Raw genomic sequence first — 19,225 nt, 5'->3', positions numbered from 1 at the left:
TCTGACGCTGGGTGAGATAAACGAAACAGTGGAATGTTGGGAGAGTTCACTTGAAGGGAAGTAAGTCAGGCAGGTGAACAATCGTACGGCACGCGCGGCTAACAATCATGCGGCACTGCGGAGAGACTTTTTGAGCACCCCGTATTTTGCTTATTGTTTCACAGCTGAGTTCACCTTCTTCCTGTTTTGATGCTTGATCTATGTTTGGCCTCTGACGGGCCACCCACTGGGACATCCTTCCACTAAATTGGAGGGGGGTGCGATGGGGATTTCCTTTGTAAGTACTGGACGAATTCTTTTGCCACGATTGGATGATAGTATCAGAATACCACTGGTTTGTCTGTATAATTGTTTAAAGGTCTGTTTCAAGAAATAAATTTCACGGTCAACCTTCATATTGACACTGGAACTACATGCGTGCATCGTCCTTGTTCCAGTTTTTAAGCTAGAAACGGACTGTGTTGAAGTGAGTGGAATGTTCTGTCGGATTGTGTTATGGCAAGCACTCGCTCTGCAGATATTGCGCAGTAACAGATAGGAACAAGCGCGAGGTTGTCCCAGCGGAAATCTTAGAAAAAGTCGCGCGTCCTTTCTGGCCTCCACACGCGAGCGTCAGAGTTCCAGGGGGCGCCTCGCAGAGCGGTGATTCGTTAGCTGCGCGCCCAGTTCCAGCAGTAATGAAAGCGGAACGGCTCTCCAGGGGACGCCCAAGCACCCGTGCAGCCGCTCTTCCTGGATCTGCCGTCTGCCTCGCAAGGGGTTTCTAGTTGGCTGCAGTTCCTCACTCTGAGATTCACCGTGGTATCCTTCACTGCGTCGAGAACCTTTCTGTATCACTTCACACAATACGAAGTGACATACTTAATGATTTAAGTCGAAGAAAATATACTCTGCCGTAAATGGAAAGTGTTATGTCGTGAACACCTTGAACAAACGCTACGAAATTGGTAATCCAGTATTTCGCACCTGTGGCAGATTATCCCATGCGAGCTCACTTCGGGATATTCAGTACAGCAAAATGCCATTCCAGTAGTTGAACTGGTAATTTCACTGAAACTTCACAGGTGTAGAACGCAGTACATTATTTCCAGAAGTTATGAAATGCGTTATCCCCATATTTCGTAAGCCGTGGTAGGGGAACAAGGGGGAAACAAATGGTAGCACCAAAATTTTTCTTTTAACAGGGTGGCTTTATAGGAGTGAACAGTTCCACTAACTCTCAATCTTTCAAATCAGCTTTAGTTCTTTAGGCAAGCAGCTGCGATCAGTCAAAACAGCAAACACTTGTAATACATTAGGAAAGGGCAAGCTGGGAAGACAATGAAATTTAAGTAACAAGTATCCACAAATATGGCTTCACAGGTAAGATTAAACTTACGATTGTTAAAAAAAAAAAATTTCTGGCATCGCAGCGGTAGGCAAGATGAAATTAGCTCAGTTAACAAAATACAATTAAACCAACCTCAAATGCAAGTTTAAATTTAACACACACAGTTACAACCGCCAGCTTCAATCTCATAGGTGCGCAGATGTCATTACCAAGGGGAGTGTGCGAACCAACTTGAAGCAACTGTAACATGGCATAGACCAAATTACAGATTCGGCAGTCTATGCAGAGAAGTCGGCAAGAAACGGTAAACAAGTCAGGAAACGATCACCGTCGCCCACATGCACACTCGCGCACGGGTACAGAGGAGCCAACCTTAAGCCAAGGAGATAGGACAGGCAGGGTGCAAAATAAAAAATATGAAAAAGAAGCAATTCGTCACGGGGCACACCGAACCACTGGACGGGATCTACCAAAATTCGACTTCCGGGCGAGGAAACGGGAAATCGTACGGAGACAGGCCAGCAAAAACCCCAGACAAACACAGAGAATCCCATAAATTCCAAAATATAATTCAATCCATAATTCCCCAAAACCCCGGATCTTGGCACAAGTGAAAATTCAGGCCACAGGTTCCAAAAGCACTCTGCAGAAGAGTAAGGAGGGAAAAGGTTAAACAAAGTTCTGCAACGGCACAATAGAACGCCAAGAAAAACACACTAACAAGGGAACCTCCCCATCGCACCCCGCTCAGATTTAGTTATAAGTTGGCACAGTGGATAGGCCTTGAAAAACTGAACACAGATCACTCGAGAAAAGAGGAAGAAGTTGTGTGGAGGTATGAAAAAAATAAGCAAAATATACAAACTGAATAGTCTATGCATATGATATACAACATCAAGGACAATCTGATCTTATGAGCGCCGTGGTCCTGTGGTTAGCGTTAGCAGCTACAGTGCGAGAGATCCTTGGTCAAATCTACCCTCGAGCGAAAATTTTAATTTTTTATCTTCAGACAGTTATTATCTGTCCGTCCGATGCGATCACTTTTTTGGGAGTGATTATCACATCCACAAGAAAACCTAAATCGGGCAAGGTAAAAGAATCTTTTTACCCATTCGCCAAGTGTACAAGTTAGGTGAGTCGACAACATATTCTTGTCATATGACTCACATGCCGTCGCCAGTGTCGTATAGAATATATCAGACGTGTTTTCCTGTGGAGGAATCGGTTGACCTATGACCTTGCGATCAAATGTTTTCGGTTCCCATTGGAGAGGCACGTCCTTTTGTCTACTAATCGCACTGTTTTGCGGTGCGGTCGCAAAACACAGACACTAAACTTATTGCAGTGAACAGAGACGTCAATGAACGAACGGACAGATCATAACTTTGCGAAAATACAGTAGGTAAAAATTTTCACCCGAGGAAAGACTTGAACCATGGACCTCTCATTCCGCAGCTGCTCACGCTAACCACGAGACCACGGCGCTCCTGAGCTCGCGCTATCCTTGATGTTGCTTATCTTGCACATGGACTACTCAGTTTGTATATTTTGCTTATTTTTTCATCGTTCCACACAACTTCTTCCTGTTTTCTCGATTGATCTGTGTTCAGTCTTTCAAGGCCTATCGAATGTGCCAACCTATAACTAAATCTGAGGGGGGTGTTATAAAGGCACATTTGCATGCCGAGCGTGAGTTTCCGCGGAAACGCGAAATACTAATTAAATAAATAATCAGTGACAAATAAATAAAGCCTATGGCACACAACTGCAGCGCTGTGTCGATGATAAAACAAAAGCACAATTACGTTACTCTTATGTTTGATTAAGAAAGGAAGAGCTCTGGTTGAAGTGGGGCGAGAAGCACGTATTTTATTTTATTGTCTGGCACACCGCCATATTTCATGTTATAGAAGAATACTGCGAGTTGCAACCACACTAGGCACTCGATTCTGTAAAGAATTTATATTTATAAAAGTAAGTAGGATTATGAACTGTAGGCTTATTCATTGAATATATCTGATTTAACTAACTGTGTAACTTTTTTATGTTTAGTAGACAATCACCTCTGTACGGCGTATTGGCATGGCTGGCAAATTATTGTAATATTGAGATTTAGATTATGAGTCCGCACCTACCGCAGCAGTCTTTGGAGACGAATTAATTACGAAGTCCGATTATTCAGTTTTATTTCACGGTCAACTACGAGTAACATTGCCTTTACGAAAAAGCCATTGTCAAGCGTCTGATACCGAATAATTAAACGTCCACGTTCCAGATAAGCAAACACAATTGCAATCACAATCACCATCATACAGATAGAATAATCAATATCTAAATAACAATATATTTTAATTTTTTTATTTATTTTATTTATTTTATAGTGTGATGGGGAGGTTCCCTTGTAAGTAAGGTACATCACCCCACAGACAGCCGATAAACACGAACACTGGGGTTTTGCCCACGTTTCCGACACAATGATAACAACGAAGGAAATCTTCATCTGGCAATAACACGCCGAAACACACAAACAGCACCAAACTTCCGAGGACGGAAAAGTACTCCCTGTATACTACATCCGAGAGCAGCACAGCCACAAGCTCCTGGGAAGGCGCGATCCAGGGAAATCGCCGCGAGAAAGGTGATCCAGCACGAGTATTGTCACCCAGACCTCAGCAAGGAGCAGCCAGACAGGGCAGGAAAGCTGGTGATCAGGCGACGACTCCAACCACGGACCCGGGGAGCAGCGAGTAACAACAGCCCCGGCCAGCGACAGCGCAGAGGGACCCACCGTCCGACGCAAAAGGCAATACTCGCGCCGCTCGCGCCCAAACTTGGCAGCCCGCGCACACGCCACCGGGCAGAGACGGCGCCACCCGCCGCCAGGAGGCGCGCCGCAACGGAGAAAGAAGCACCACGCGGAGGCCCAACGATCGAGAATCAATCGGGAATACCACCGCCACGGCATGTTTCAGATTTAGCACTTCGAGAAAGGTCTACTCGTTGCTAGGAGGAACATAGGAGCATCATGTCTACCAATCGTACAACCATCGAAATTGTGGCGACGATATGGGCGCACGGCACGAGTGAAACAAGGAGAGCAAGCTCAGATACGTACAGGAGGACTACTCCACGAGACTCTGAGGAATAGACGAATGACAAAGTCTGAAATTCAGGCAGGGCTTACGAGCACAGTGTCACCAAAAACTGCCAGGAACAGAGAACTGGAGGCTGTGTTGAGATTTAGAGTTGCCAAGCGTCGTTTCCCGCTCACGCCATACCACAGACAACAGAAAGGTAGCATGTGTAGAGCCCGAATCAACAGTGAGTAGCATTCTGTGGAGTATACCTTCTGTCTACAATCCCATAATAGTGCAAAGGCGTCAGGAACAGATGAGGTGCCTATAAGATTCTGCATAGATCATGCGAGAGAAATTGATTCCCTTCTTGCAGCAGTTCATAGTAAATAGCCGGAGCAAATAAAGCTACCTAGCGATGGGAAAAAAGGCAGGTCACTCTCATTTTCATTATAGGTCGTAGGCCAGATGCAGATAATTGTACGACTACATCGTCGATGTCAGTCTGTTGTAGGATTATGGAACATTTTTCACGTATTTAGAAAACGAAAATCTACAGTATAAAAATTAACATGTATTGCGCAGAAATCTCACGGAAGTCAGCTCGCTGTATTACTCCATAAGGTCCATAGCGCTGTAGACAATTGCGCTCAGGTTGATGACGCGTTCCTTTACTTCAGGAAGGCATTTGACACCGTCCGGCATTGCCATTTGGTGGGGGAAGAAAAAAGAAAGAAAAAAAGATCTTACCGTGTATCTGACGGGATTCGTAACTGGAAGCATCAGAAGCCTCTAAGACTGTTCGCAGATGATGCAGTTCCCTACAAGAAAGCAGCAACGACTGAAGACAGTATTGATTGCAGAATGACTTTCAAAGGATTCGTGAATGATAAAGGGTCTGGCAGTTAACCCTGAGAGTAAATACAATTAAGGGCCAAAGATACTGGTATATCTGCCTAATATCGTGTAGGCCCCCCGAGAGCACGCAGAAGTGCCGCAAAGTGACTGGCATGGACTCACACTAATGTCTGAAGTACTGCTGGAGGGAACTGACACCATGAATCCTGGCAGGGCTGTCCATAAACCCGTAAGAGTACGAGGGGGTGGAGATCTCTTCTGAACAGCACGTTGCAAGGTATCCGAGTTTTACTCAATAATGTTCATGTCTGGTTAGTTCGGTGGCCAGCGGAAGTGTTTAAACTCAGAAGAGCCTTCCTGGACCTACTCTGTAGTCATTCTGATCGTGTGGGGTGTCGCATTGTCCGACTGGAATCGCCCGTCAGAATGCACAACGGACATGAAAGCACGCAGATGATAGGGCAGGAAACCTACGTACGTGTCCATGGATTCATGAGGTTATTTACATAACCGTACACGTAATTCCACTCGATATAATATGAAACGATAATCGTCCAACCAGGCAACATGTTTCCCGTCATCAACAATCCAATGATGAGTGACTCTGAACGCGGTGTTGTAGTCGGCGCACGAGCAATGGGACACAGCAGTTCCGAGGTAGCGATAAAGTCGAGATTTTCCCGTACGACCAGGAGAAGAGTAAAGCTTTGTGTCGTACAGTCATAAAGGTTACAGGAGCGGGCTTTCAGCTCCGAAAGCACACTGAGTCGCTTACCTTGATTTTTCTGAAAGTCGGTACTGTTATTTCTTTAATTTGTCTGGGTGTTTTCGAGCATAAAAAGCTAAACGCCTAAGTCTTGCGTTTGCCCTAAAGTTAAACCTGAATCTCTTAACTTTTTCTGCACGTTTTCCAAGGGTTAATCGGCATATTAATTGTTTATTTGGTTAAGATATGTCAGTTCTATTAACTTTTGTTGTTGCTTTATTGATTTTTAGGTACTTCTGGGGTTTAAGAGTTCATGTAGGTGTCCATCTGGTATATTCGGCATAAAATTGTTCTGCTTATGTTTTAATTACTTGCATTTTTATTGCTATTGTGATGCAAGCAACTGTGGAAACCTACTTAGAGAGGGAGAGAGGAGGCAAGATTTGCCATATCATCTATTACGGTATAGGTTCCACGTTATTCACCCGTAATATTTAAGGGATGCGCTGCTTATTTCGGAAGATAGTGTGTTATCTAACTGATTAATGAAACTGTCTGTCAGAAATCGCAATTCACTCATAAGGGACCGAAATGTCTGTCTCAGTCCTACCTCAAATTATTGGGGTTTCAAAACCACATCGATTTTCGACTTGTCTGAGGTAGTTTTAAGTACCGCAAACACAATTACGCCTCTTCCACCTCGTCGTTCACTATAGTCGGTCAGTTTTGAATGATTAATTGATCGTAGTCAGCACTGATTCAGAAAATATCGTTCTTGCGACACGCAGATAGCTCTATATATTCATGAAGCAATGAGTGCTATCGACAGGGGATGTAAAATTGACTCCATATTTTTAGATTTCCAGAAGGCTTTCGATGCCGTTCCTCACAAGCTTCTTCCAACCAAACTGCGTGCCTATGGAATGTCGCCTCAGTTCTGCGACTGGATTCGTGATTTCCTGTCAGACATGTCACAATTCGTAGTAATACAGGGAAAGTCGTCGAGTAAAACGGAAGTAATATCCGGCGTTCCCCAAGGAAGTGTTATAGGCCCTCTATTATTCCTGTTCTATATTAACGACATAGGAGACAATCTAAGTAGCCGTCTTAGATTGTTTGCAGATGATGCTGTCATTTACCGTCTTGTAAAGTCATCACATGATCAAAACAAATTGCAAAATGATTAAGATATCTGTATAGTGCGAAAAGTGGAAATTGACCCTGAATAAAGGCGATTGTGAAGTTATTCACATGAGTACTTAAGGAAATCCGCTAAATTTCGATTACGCGGTGAGTCACACAAATCTGAAGGCTGTAAATTCAACTAAATACTTAGGGATTACAATTACAAATACCCCAAATTGGAACGATCATATAGATAACGTTGTGGGTAGAGCCAACCAAAGACAGCGATTCATTGGAAGAACACTTGGAAGGTGCAACAGGTCTACCAAAGAGACGGCTTACACCACTCTTGTCCACCCTATTCTGGAGTATTACTGTGCGATGTGGGATCGGCATCAGACGGGACTGACGGATAACAACGAAAAAGTTTAAAAAAGGGCAGGTCGTTTTGTATTATCGCGAAATAGGGGAGATAGTGCCACATGCACGATATGTGAATTGGCGTAGCAATCATTAAAACAAAGGCGTTTTTCGTGGCGAAAGGATCTTCTCATGAAATTTCAGGCGCCAGTTTTCTCCTCCGATTACACAAACATTCTGTTGGCACCTACCTACATATGGACCAATTATCATAAGGATAAAATAAGGCAAATCAGGGCTCACACAGAGAAATTTAAGTTCTCGTCTTTCCCGCGAGCCGTTCGAGAGTGGAACGGTAGAGAGACAGCTTGAAGGTGGTTCATCTTACCCTCTGCCAGGCACTTTATTGTGAATAACAGAGTAATCACGCGGATGTAGATGTACATGTACAGACACTGTAATGTGTATAATTATTATCGCAGGTGCTTTTGTCCTTACGCATGGGATTGTAATCACCTACGTTAGAGTACTATAATAAGGAGAATTAATACACCGAAACAAAATATTTAATGAAAGACATCATGACAGCGGTGGAAACTTTTTACCGTAAATGTATAAGTTTAACGCCTCATCAACAATAAGGTAATAAGATATGGAACACTAGGCCTATAAGGATAAGTCAGTGTGGGGACAGTCTTCATTGTTGCCAGATTTCGAGGTTGGTTGGTTAGGGGAAGGAGACCAGACAGCGTGGTCATCGGTCTCATCGGATTAGGGAAGGATGGGGAAGGAAGTCGGCCGCGCCCTTTCAGAGGAACCATCCCGGCATTGGCCTGGAGTGATTTAGGGAAATCACGGAAAACCTAAATCAGGATGGCCGGACGCGGGATTGAACCGTCGTCCTCCCGAATGCGAGTCCAGTGTCTAACCACTGCGCCACCTCGCTTGGTCAGGTTTCGAGGCATCTCCCCCTCCCACCACCATTTCAGCCCTCACCATGTCCTTGCTTGTTGACCAATTGACTCGCATATAAAATGGTGGGCTGTTATCCTATTACCTGATGTAAACTGGTATAGCTGGTATGGACGCTATATTACCAGGAAATTTTACGCCACAATTTGTTACCCTGTGGCTTTATCTCTACCATTTATTATATAACTATTTTCCCCTGGTTTGTTATCACTAATCTTTATTATCCAAGATATTTTCCAGATGTTTCCCAAAATATACTTATCTTAACAAGTATAATTTATGACACAGAGTGGCTGTCTCAACCCAAAAATGGGGGTCGAAGATAAGTCTGTCCCGATCTATTTATTTAGGAATGTTTAACACTATGCCAAATAAATTCTACTAAATTCAAGGTAGTTGGATTACAAAAAGCAATCACTGATGTTTTATGGAATATATTTACTCTTTAGCATTGTAAATCACGAAGGAGACGCGTTGGGTATCATCGCGGTCTCGGTGTCCTGCCGTGGTTCGCGCGGCTGCCCCTATCGGAGGTTCAAGTCCTCCCTCGGGCCTGTGTGTGTGTGTGTTGTGTTAGCGTAAGTTAGTTTAAGTTAGCATAAGTAGTGTGTAAGCCTAGGGACAGATGACCTCGGCAGCAGGAACTTACCACATATTTACAAATTTTCCATGAAAAGACAACCGTAACCGCTCTAAGGACCTTCCACTCACACAAAGAAACATTATCAACACTAAGTATGTATTATTTAACGTATTAAAACATTAGACAACTGTTCACACGCTGCCAAATAAGTACATTCTTTTAATGTTCTGTGAGTCCCAGCTAAAGTCCGCAATGGCTGCCACCTCTGGCCTACTTGGAGGTCCAGTTTGTAATGACTTTAATAGTGCTGCAGCAGACCCACAACCAAGACACACTACACAGTCCTCGTGAGCCGACAGATTACCTGAGTAAGCACTTTAAGCTTCCTGCCATGCCCCACAAGCAAATAAGTGTCTTTGAGTGATCGTGAAACCAGCTAGGGCAATGGCTGCTTACACTCGTGGTGTAACATTCTGTAAAGACATCGTGTTTACTATAATCTGAAGTCACATAAACAGTATGGTGGCTATCTTTACACTTTGTTTAAACACAGTATGGCCGTAAGAAGTTGCCATACAAGTTTAGATATTGCCGCTATCGATTACGTGGTATCAATATCGCTTTGTTTTTATCCACTGCCCTATACAGATTTGCGATGGCTACCTGCTAGAGCCACCACCACCACTCATGCTGTATGCCAAGGGATTGCTATGCTGTCCAGCCATGAAGTATGAGCCAGTGTCACTGACTGATAGCTCTTCGCTCAGTGATATGAAACAACAAATAAAACTGTACTAAGCTAACATCTTTAATAAAGTGACTCCAGGGAAAAGGTTCAAATGGCTCTGAGCACTATGGGACTTAACATCTGAGGTAATCAGTTCTCTAGAACTTAGAACTACTTAAACCTAACTAACCTAAGGACATCATACACAGCCATGCCCGAGGCAGGATTCGAACCTGCGACCGTAGGGGTCGCGCGGTTCCAGACTGAAGCGCCTAGAACCGCTCAGCCACACCGGCCGGCCAGGAAAAAGGACTTCATCCATTGTACTCACATGTAATAGAAAAGAAAGGATTATTTTACAACACAAACCCTCTGTGAGCTGCAGAGTTATCACTTAAAACACTTCCTATGCTTTATTTTAACACAACACACTTAAGAGCTGTTTACTAAACTGTATTTTATAATCCACAATTCACACGTTATTTAACATAGCGACTGGTGTAAAGTAATTACCACACTAGCTTGGATACCAATACCTCACACCACTTATCTATCCCTCACAGCTAAGTACCAACTAAGATCCGATGCGTAATACAGATGTCTTTCATTTCATTACGAGTATATCCTCCAGTCATTCCATCGATTAAGTGAGTAATAATCATGCATTTCTAAATGCCATCAGTATACGTACGGATCCACCCAAAAACTAATGATTAAACTATACAACAATGTTTAAATCGAGTGGGAAAGACTGTGTTTTATTGCTAAAACATATACAGGATGCAGCAAATCTATACCCAAGAGGCTTCCTGTAATATGGTTGCTAGTCCTCTTTCATAGCGACTATCTACATGTGGCGAAGAGTAGATAGTATCAATTTGCCGATATGAAAGTAATTAAGCTAAACGAATGCCGATAGTTCGAAAACGATAGATAATGCTTAAGAACCCAAGGCTACCTACGAAACTCATTCACTGTACATTTGCTATAGCTCAAACACACATGTAACAAAGGGGAGCGAGCTTGTATCAATAGTTGTTTTCCACTGTTATCTGTGATAGCTACTCAGTAACCAGTTTGACCACATCTCATGAGGGCATAACCTGTCCACCTGCGAAGCTTTTACAGGGCTCGCTGCATATGGTGTCACCGCCAGACACCACACTTGCTAGGTGGTAGCCTTTAAATCGGCCGCGGTCCGGTAGTATACGTCGGACCCGCGTGTCGCCACTATCAGTGATTGCAGACCGAGCACCGCCACACGGCAGGTCTAGAGAGACGTCCTAGCAGTCGCCCCAGTTGTACAGCCGACTTTGCTAGCGATGGTTCACTGACAAATTACGCTCTCATTTGCCGAGACGATAGTTAGCATAGCCTTCAGCTACGTCATTTCCTACGACCTAGCAAGGCGCGATTATCATTTGCTATTTATCTTGTGATGCATGTACCGTCAGACCGATGTTAACCAATTATGGATTAAAGTTAAGTATTCCAGAAGCTACGTACCTTTTTTTGCTAGTCTCAATTCCTTGTCATTTTCCAGACCTCACGCCAGCCTGCGTGAGCTGAAACGCGTGCCCTTCGGCCTCCCGTCCTAGTGGATCGGCTGTCTTGCCAGTCCACAAAACTGCAGAAGCTGGATAACGTTCTGTTTTGGAGTTCTGATTGGAGCGGACCGGCAGGGAAGCGCCTGCTGGACAACATGGAGTGGGGTTGTGCACACTCGAAAGAGGAAGCAGACGTTCTGACAAGACTTTCTTCTGTGAAACATTTGATACTCCGAGGGCACCGATTAGTAGTAGCAGTTGCTGAACAGACTGAGGAAATTGCTGCTGCTGACTCCATAGACTGTGTCAGCTGCCATGACATAGGAATTAAAACTGGTGAGCATGTTCGTACATTTGCTTCTAAGATTTCTATATATTGAAAACTGTGCCGTGCCTATTGACGCACTCCCTAGACAGTCTTGTTGGACCGTCAAGCTTCGGTTGTTCCTACAAAGATGTTTCTCATTCTGTATTACTTGCCTTACACTGCCTTGCTTCTAGGTATAACAGACGCATGTGAATTTTAATTAATTGAGACCTGTTCCATGTTTTGGAGCTTGACAAACAGATTAGGTTTACGTTGTGTTTTATTAAGGTTCAGAAATGTTATTTCCATAATGTGCTAGCTGTTTAGGAGCTTAACAGACTGACTCTCCTTGTACTCTTCTGAAGTCAAAACTGTTATTTCTTTACCTTTTCAGGGTGTTTTAGAGCATAAAAACTGAAAGTCTTGTATTTTTCTTAAAGCGCAATAGTAATTTAATTAATTTTGCTGGGTTTTTCCTGCAGGTTTCCTAGCATTTTAACTGTATGAGTTAGGGCTAGTCAATTGCATTAATGTTCTTTGGTGTTTTATTAATTTTGAAATACTTCTGGAGTTTAAGACTTCATGATGGCATTCGCCCTGTTTATTTGGTGTGAAATAGTGATGCATAGGTTTGAATGAATTTTTTTTGTATGGTATAGGAAGGCAATCTATTGCAGGAACTTACTCAGTGATTTGCACAGAATGCGTGTCTAGTACTAATGTGTTGGGCCAGGTCCTAGTAACATGCATTATTCATCCTGCTGTAAACGTTTTTTTTTTTTTGTGTCTTTGGTATAATGTTGTGATCGTTTTGCCAACAGTTGTTCATTAGAGACAAGGGTATCGTCTGGAGTGACCCAGGGAAGTGTAATAGGACCTCTCCCCCCCCCCCCCCCCCCATATACATAAATAGTTTGGCTGGCAGGGTTAGTGGCCATCTATGGTTGTCTGCTGACGATGTTGTGGTGTACGGTAAGGTGTCGAAAATAAGTGACCGTAGGAAGATACAAGACGACTTCGACAAAATTTCTAGTTGGAGTCATGAATGGCAGCTACCTTTAAAAATGAAAAAGCAGTAAGTTAATACTGGTGAATAGGAAGATCAAACCTGTAATGTTACTAGTGTCCTGCTTGACACAATCAAGTCGTTTAAATACCTGGGCGTAATGCTGCAAAACGATATGAAATGAAACAAGCATGTGAGAACTTTGGTAAGGAGGGCAAATACTCGACTGCAGTTTTTCGGGAGAATTTTAGGAAGGAGTGTTTCACCTGTAACGAGACCGCATATAGGACGCTGATTCTTGACTACTGGTCTAGTGTCTGGGATGTGTAACAGATCAAACTGGAGGAAGACATCGAAGCAATTCAGAGGCGGCTGCTACATTTGTTACCGGTGGGTTCGAACAACACGTAAGTGTTGCGGAGATACTTCAGGAACTCAGACGGGAATCCCTGGAGGGAAGGCGACAATCTTTTCGAGAAACACTGTTGACAAGATTCAGAGTGCCGACAGTTGAAGCTGATTGCCACACTACTCTACTGCCACCATCATACATTACGCGTAAGGACAACGAAGATAAGCTACGAGAAATTAGGGCTCGAGTGGAGCCATACATACAGTCGTGTTCCCCTCGCTCTATTTGCGAGTGGAAGAGGAAAGAAAATGACTATTAGTGGTAAAGGGTACCCTCCACCTCGGACAATAAGGTGGCTTGCAAAGTATCTATGTAGACGTACATAAACAATTAGAGCTTCTTATTTGATTAATTCACTTTTCCCCTTCCAGTTCATTGCTGCCTGCTTTTCAATGGCTGTCAAGTGTGGATCTGTAGGTGAGTGCCAAATAATTATAATTTAAAAAATTATCCTTAGTAAGATACGTTGTTCTAGGTTAAGAACTGAGATTTATTTTGTGCAGGGGCTAGACTAATGTTTCAGGTATGCTTTTATCACTTTTACTCGTCACGGAATCGAGAGGTGTACTGGTCATCTCACATTCCGAATAGCAGCAGCTCCGGTATCAGTTGTGGATACGTGGCCAGCCAGGGGAAGGGAGGGGAAGGGAGAGCTGCCGAGCAATGCGTGCAGCCATGTGAGGTCTTGCGCTGTCCACTACCAGCCATCGTTGACAATATTGACAATGTAAGTGGCCCCCTAAATGTGTCCTACTTCGTGCTAGGCAGTACGCAGCAAAATGCTGACTTCCTGCAGCGTCTTAATTCTTATCGAGCTCAGATTTATCAAAAGATGTACCAAAAATCATTTGTGGAAGCCAGTTCAGAACTTACAGTCAGTGAATACGAGTAAGGAACCGGTCCCAGTAATCAAAGTATTGCAGAATAATGTCATGCAATTGTGAGACTCAGTGTACACTCCTGGAAATGGAAAAAAGAACACATTGACACCGGTGTGTCAGACCCACCATACTTGCTCCGGACACTGCGAGAGGGCTGTACAAGCAATGATCACACGCACGGCACAGCGGACACACCAGGAACCGCGGTGTTGGTCGTCGAATGGCGCTAGCTGCGCAGCATTTGTGCACCGCCGCCGTCAGTGTCAGCCAGTTTGCCGTGGCATACGGAGCTCCATCGCAGTCTTTAACACTGGTAGCATGCCGCGACAGCGTGGACGTGAACCGTATGTGCAGTTGACGGACTTTGAGCGAGGGCGTATAGTGGGCATGCGGGTGGCCGGGTGGACGTACCGCCGAATTGCTCAACACGTAGGGCGTGAGGTCTCCACAGTACATCGATGTTGTCGCCAGTGGTCGGCGGAAGGTGCACGTGCCCGTCGACCTGGGACCGGACCGCAGCGACGCACGGATGCACGCCAAGACCGTAGGATCCTACGCAGTGCCGTAGGGGACCGCACCGCCACTTCCCAGCAAATTAGGGACACTGTTGCTCCTGGGGTATAGGCGAGGACCATTCGCAACCGTCTCCATGAAGCTGGGCTACGGTCCCGCACACCGTTAGGCCGTCTTCCGCTCACGCCCCAACATCGTGCAGCCCGCCTCCAGTGGTGTCGCGACATGCGTGAATGGAGGGACGAATGGAGACGTGTCGTCTTCAGCGATGAGAGTCGCTTCTGCCTTGGTGCCAATGATGGTCGTATGCGTGTTTGGCGCCGTGCAGGTGAGCGCCACAATCAGGACTGCATAAGACCGAGGCACACAGGGCCAACACCCGGCATCATGGTGTGGGGAGCGATCTCCTACACTGGCCGTACACCACTGGTGATCGTCGAGGGGCACTGAATAGTGCACAGTACATCCAAACCGTCATCGAACCCATCGTTCTACCATTCCTAGACCGGCAAGGGAACTTGCTGTTCCAACAGGACAATGCACGTCCGCATGTATCCCGTGCCACCCAACGTGCTCTAGAAGGTGTAAGTCAACTACCCTGGCCAGCAAGATCTCCGGATCTGTCCCCCATTGAGCATGTTTGGGACTGGATGAAGCGTCGTCTCACGCGGTCTGCACGTCCAGCACGAACACTGGTCCAACTGAGGCGCCAGGTGGAAATGGCATGGCAAGCCGTTCCACAGGACTACATCCAGCATCTCTACGATCGTCTCCATGGGAGAATAGCAGCCTGCATTGCTGCGAAAGGTGGATATACACTGTACTAGTGCCGACATTGTGCATGCTCTGTTGCCTGTGTCTATGTGCCTGTGGTTCTGTCAGTGTGATCATGTGATGTATCTGACCCCAGGAATGTGTCAATAAAGTTTCCCCTTCCTGGGACAATGAATTCACGGTGTTCTTATTTCAATTTCCAGGAGTGTATTACAATGGCACGACAATTCTTTTGATAATAATGTGGAGTAAGCTTGCCGCTGTGGCCGAGCGGTTCTAGGCGCTTCAGTCCGGAACCGCGTTGCTGTTATGGTCGCAGGTTCGAATCCGGACTCGGGCATGGATGTGTGTGATGTTCTTAATTAGGTTTAAGTAGTTCTAAGTCTAGGGGACTGATAACCTCAGATGTTAAGCACCATAGTGCTTAGAGCCATTTGAACCAATAAGAACTAAACCTCTTCTGTGACGAATTTGTAAGCTGACAGGATGTGAAGTTTTGTTGGTGGTGAGAGGTCTCACCGGTTTAATAAGTCACCTTACGCCATTTTTCCAATGCTTTAAGGCACTGGTGGTTTGGCTATTGAGATGAGTGAAGAAACTGTTCAATTAGAGCATCATGCAGATATTCTCATTTGGTCGTTTTCCAAATGACATCGCCTTTAACTCAGGACTGCTTATGTATAGTGGTTGCTACAATTTTGCAAAAGGCAGTTACGTTGAAGGATTTATGGGAAATGTGTTTCCAAGATAATGTATCTATTTGAATCAGGTATTAACTTGCCAATCAGTTTTGTGTGTGTGTGTGTGTGTGTGTGTGTGTGTGTGTGTGTGTGTGTGTTGTGGTATTGGAGGGGAGGGGGGGGATACTGGTTCGTGATGAGATACTCACGCAGTATATTAACAAGATTCCGATTGCCATTTCGGAGCTAAGTTTAGAAGTTACCGTAGACGAAGCCATGAATAATATTTTGGTATGTATGCAACCTGAAGATCGTTCAACTGTATTATGTACTGAGAAACCTAGTACTCTTACTGACCTCCGTAAAGTTGTGGCAAGTACACATAGTATCTGCTTTGCTGTGAGGGACAGTCAGGTTAGCGAGTCCATTGTTAAGAAATAGTGGTGCCGCAAATAAGAAGAGGGTGGGGTCCGACTGGTATCCCTTCCAATAGAAAGAGTAATCATTGTGAAGGGCACTTTATTTCAGGACATCATACTGCACGACACAAATTTCGGAGAGGCAGACGCCAAAAAAACGCGAACCCACACAAGAGCGGGTCCCACTAACAGCGCGTAATAAGGTCATGGCAGTTACAAGACAATTTCTCCTATTTAAATCATAAACTTATGTATACCTCCTTAGACTCAGACCGCAGTTTTTCAATTCTTGGTTATGACTGCTATTTGAAGTAGATAGCGGATTACGGTGCCCTCAATCAAAAGACGATTTTGCAGTCATTTGCATTGCCAGACGTACACAATTGTCTTACATTATTTGCTAGCGCACGATACTTTACTGTGCTACACCTTAACCAAGCCTACCAAAACGTACCCTTCGCTTAAGATTCTAAGCCCATTACAGTGTTTCTTACCGACTGGAAATCATTTGAATTCAACCATAGTCCTTTTGCAGTATCTACCAACGCCTAGTTCTTTCACGTTTAACGCTCTTTAAGGGGATCTTAAGTGTGTGTTTATAACTATTTAAATAATGCAGTGGTTTGCTATTTCAGGGAAATCTGGAATATGTTACGCAAGTTCTAGTTCGTTTGTGTTTAGCAGGCTTGAACGTTGAACTATCTAAAGCGAATCACACCTAGCAAGAAATATTCTTTTTAGGAAAATTACTTTCTGCCTCCGGAGTGAAGACTGATAAGGAGTATTGCAGAGTTATCCAAAATCTTCCTCCACGTAGGGACAGGACTTACTGGGAAAATCACTTTATTTCGGAAATTCATATCCAATTTCGCACAGTTAGTGGCTTCCTCGAGTTGGATGTGTAAAAAAAGGGGAAGTTTTCGGTGGACGGTTGGTTAGCAGGTGGCGTTTGGTGCTCTCAAACTTGCCTGAAGTAATGCTCCTGTCTTGCTGTTTCTTTATTTTGAGGGGCCCTTTGTAGTTCGAACTGGTGCCTCGAATTTTGGCATTGTCGGGATCTTTATTCAGGAGCACGACGGTGACGGGGGACCAGCCTCGTATACTTTTAAGACTTCCTCTGCTACCGAACTGAACTACTCTGTCTATGAATTAGAGGCGGTAGTGGACATTAGCGCTTTGGAAATATTAAATTTTATCTGAAACATCAGGAAATTTCGCTACAAAGTGACAACGACACATTAATTTGGATGCTTGCCTGAATGAGACAAAGTGGAACGATCGTGTTTTGGGACATCCACATCTCTGCCTTCCGCTTTTCAGTGAAACACGTAAGAGGAGCACACAGTCAGATCACGGATACCTTCTTGAGCTACGTGTTTGAGAGCGATAATACTGATACAGAGGTTTTTAAGGATAGAGAGTGTGGAATTTAGGTCTCGGCAATACTGGCTGAGATATTTTCGTTGTTCTGCAACTTAAGGCAAAAATAGGATCAGGACCGGATAATACATTTCGTGAAAAGGAGGTTTCTCGCTAGGGAACCAGTACCAGGCTTCCAACTCAATAAAGAGTTCCTTTATTACCACATCCATTATGATAAGAAATTATAAATTTGCCTCTCGAAGGAGTTTATACCTGTTGCTTTCTGGTATTTTCATGAATCGTTCAGGGACAATTGGGGATTGATAAAACTGTAATGAAGATCTAGGAATACTCATTTGGCATAGATTAAAGAAGAAGGCAAGTTAGTGAGTTAGAGGCATGTAATGTTGCTAAGACAAATCTGAATGCTCGCCGTGGTTTTCTCTATTCTACACAGGAAGAGAACCACCGTGGATGAGATTTTTAAAGATTACTTGATGCTCCTTCCTTGTACCCAAAAGGGCAGCGGGTACTTGATTGTTGAAGCATTCTCTCATTTTCTGTGGCTGATACATGGTTGGGGGGGCGGGGGGGTGACATGACAGCCAAATTAACCATTCAGCATTTGGCTAACGTTTTTTTCCTATTTTCGATCAACCTAGGACCTCAGATAGTGACAATGCACCGGCCTTTGTTTCCGGAAAGTTTAGAAATTTCTGCTTTAGGAAAGTATTATTTCGCACTGTCACCATTCCTTGGTATCCGCTGTCTTTCTTTGTTGAAAGGGTGAATCATATCACACTCAGACTAGGTAGATGTAAAATTGTACCCTTGTAACTCCTACGCATGATACCCACAGGGTAATCCCGGGTGCTGAGATATTCACTTACACTCTTAACTCTGTACATCTATGATCTGTTAATGATCCCCTATCACAGCAGCTTAACCCTAATATTATACAGACATACGGTTGTCTTCAAGCCAGAAGAAGGCTGAGTGCTCTCATCAGCTTTGCCAAGTTGAAAGTTGAGGGCATGGTCTCTATCATCAGTTTTGGAAACCAAACCCAGGCGGGATAAGATTTCTAGTAAGCTATTAATCTAAGTCTGTCATACTCACAAAATCGCCTAACGGTCTGTAGTGGAGGGTACTTCTGGCGCCACTAACTAAAGAAGAACGACTGTCGTCAACTCTCTGAATTAGCTGTAATTTCTCGAATCTTTTCCTCGTTGTCATCACATGAGATTCATGTCGTAAGAGTTAATATGTTGTCTGACTCTTCCAGGAAAATGCTCTCTGGAAATTTTAATAGTAAACCTCTACATGATGCACAACACCTCTCTTGTACCGTCTGTCACTGAAGTTTGTCGAATGTTTCCATAACGCACCCGCACCCACTAAGTGATCGCAGTGCTACACGCTCTGGTCTTCGTTAGATCTTCTCTGCCTCTCCTATCAGACCTACCTGGTCTGGATCCCATACTGGTGAATAGTACTCAAGAATCGGTCAAACAAACACCTTATGGATGAGTTACATCTCCTTAAGAGTGTTCCTAGGACTGTCAACACATCTGCTTTTCCTACTA

Source organism: Schistocerca americana, chromosome 4 (assembly GCF_021461395.2).
Source record: "Schistocerca americana isolate TAMUIC-IGC-003095 chromosome 4, iqSchAmer2.1, whole genome shotgun sequence".
NCBI classification, from domain to species: domain Eukaryota; kingdom Metazoa; phylum Arthropoda; class Insecta; order Orthoptera; family Acrididae; genus Schistocerca; species Schistocerca americana.
This window is presented reverse-complemented; position numbering follows the sequence as displayed.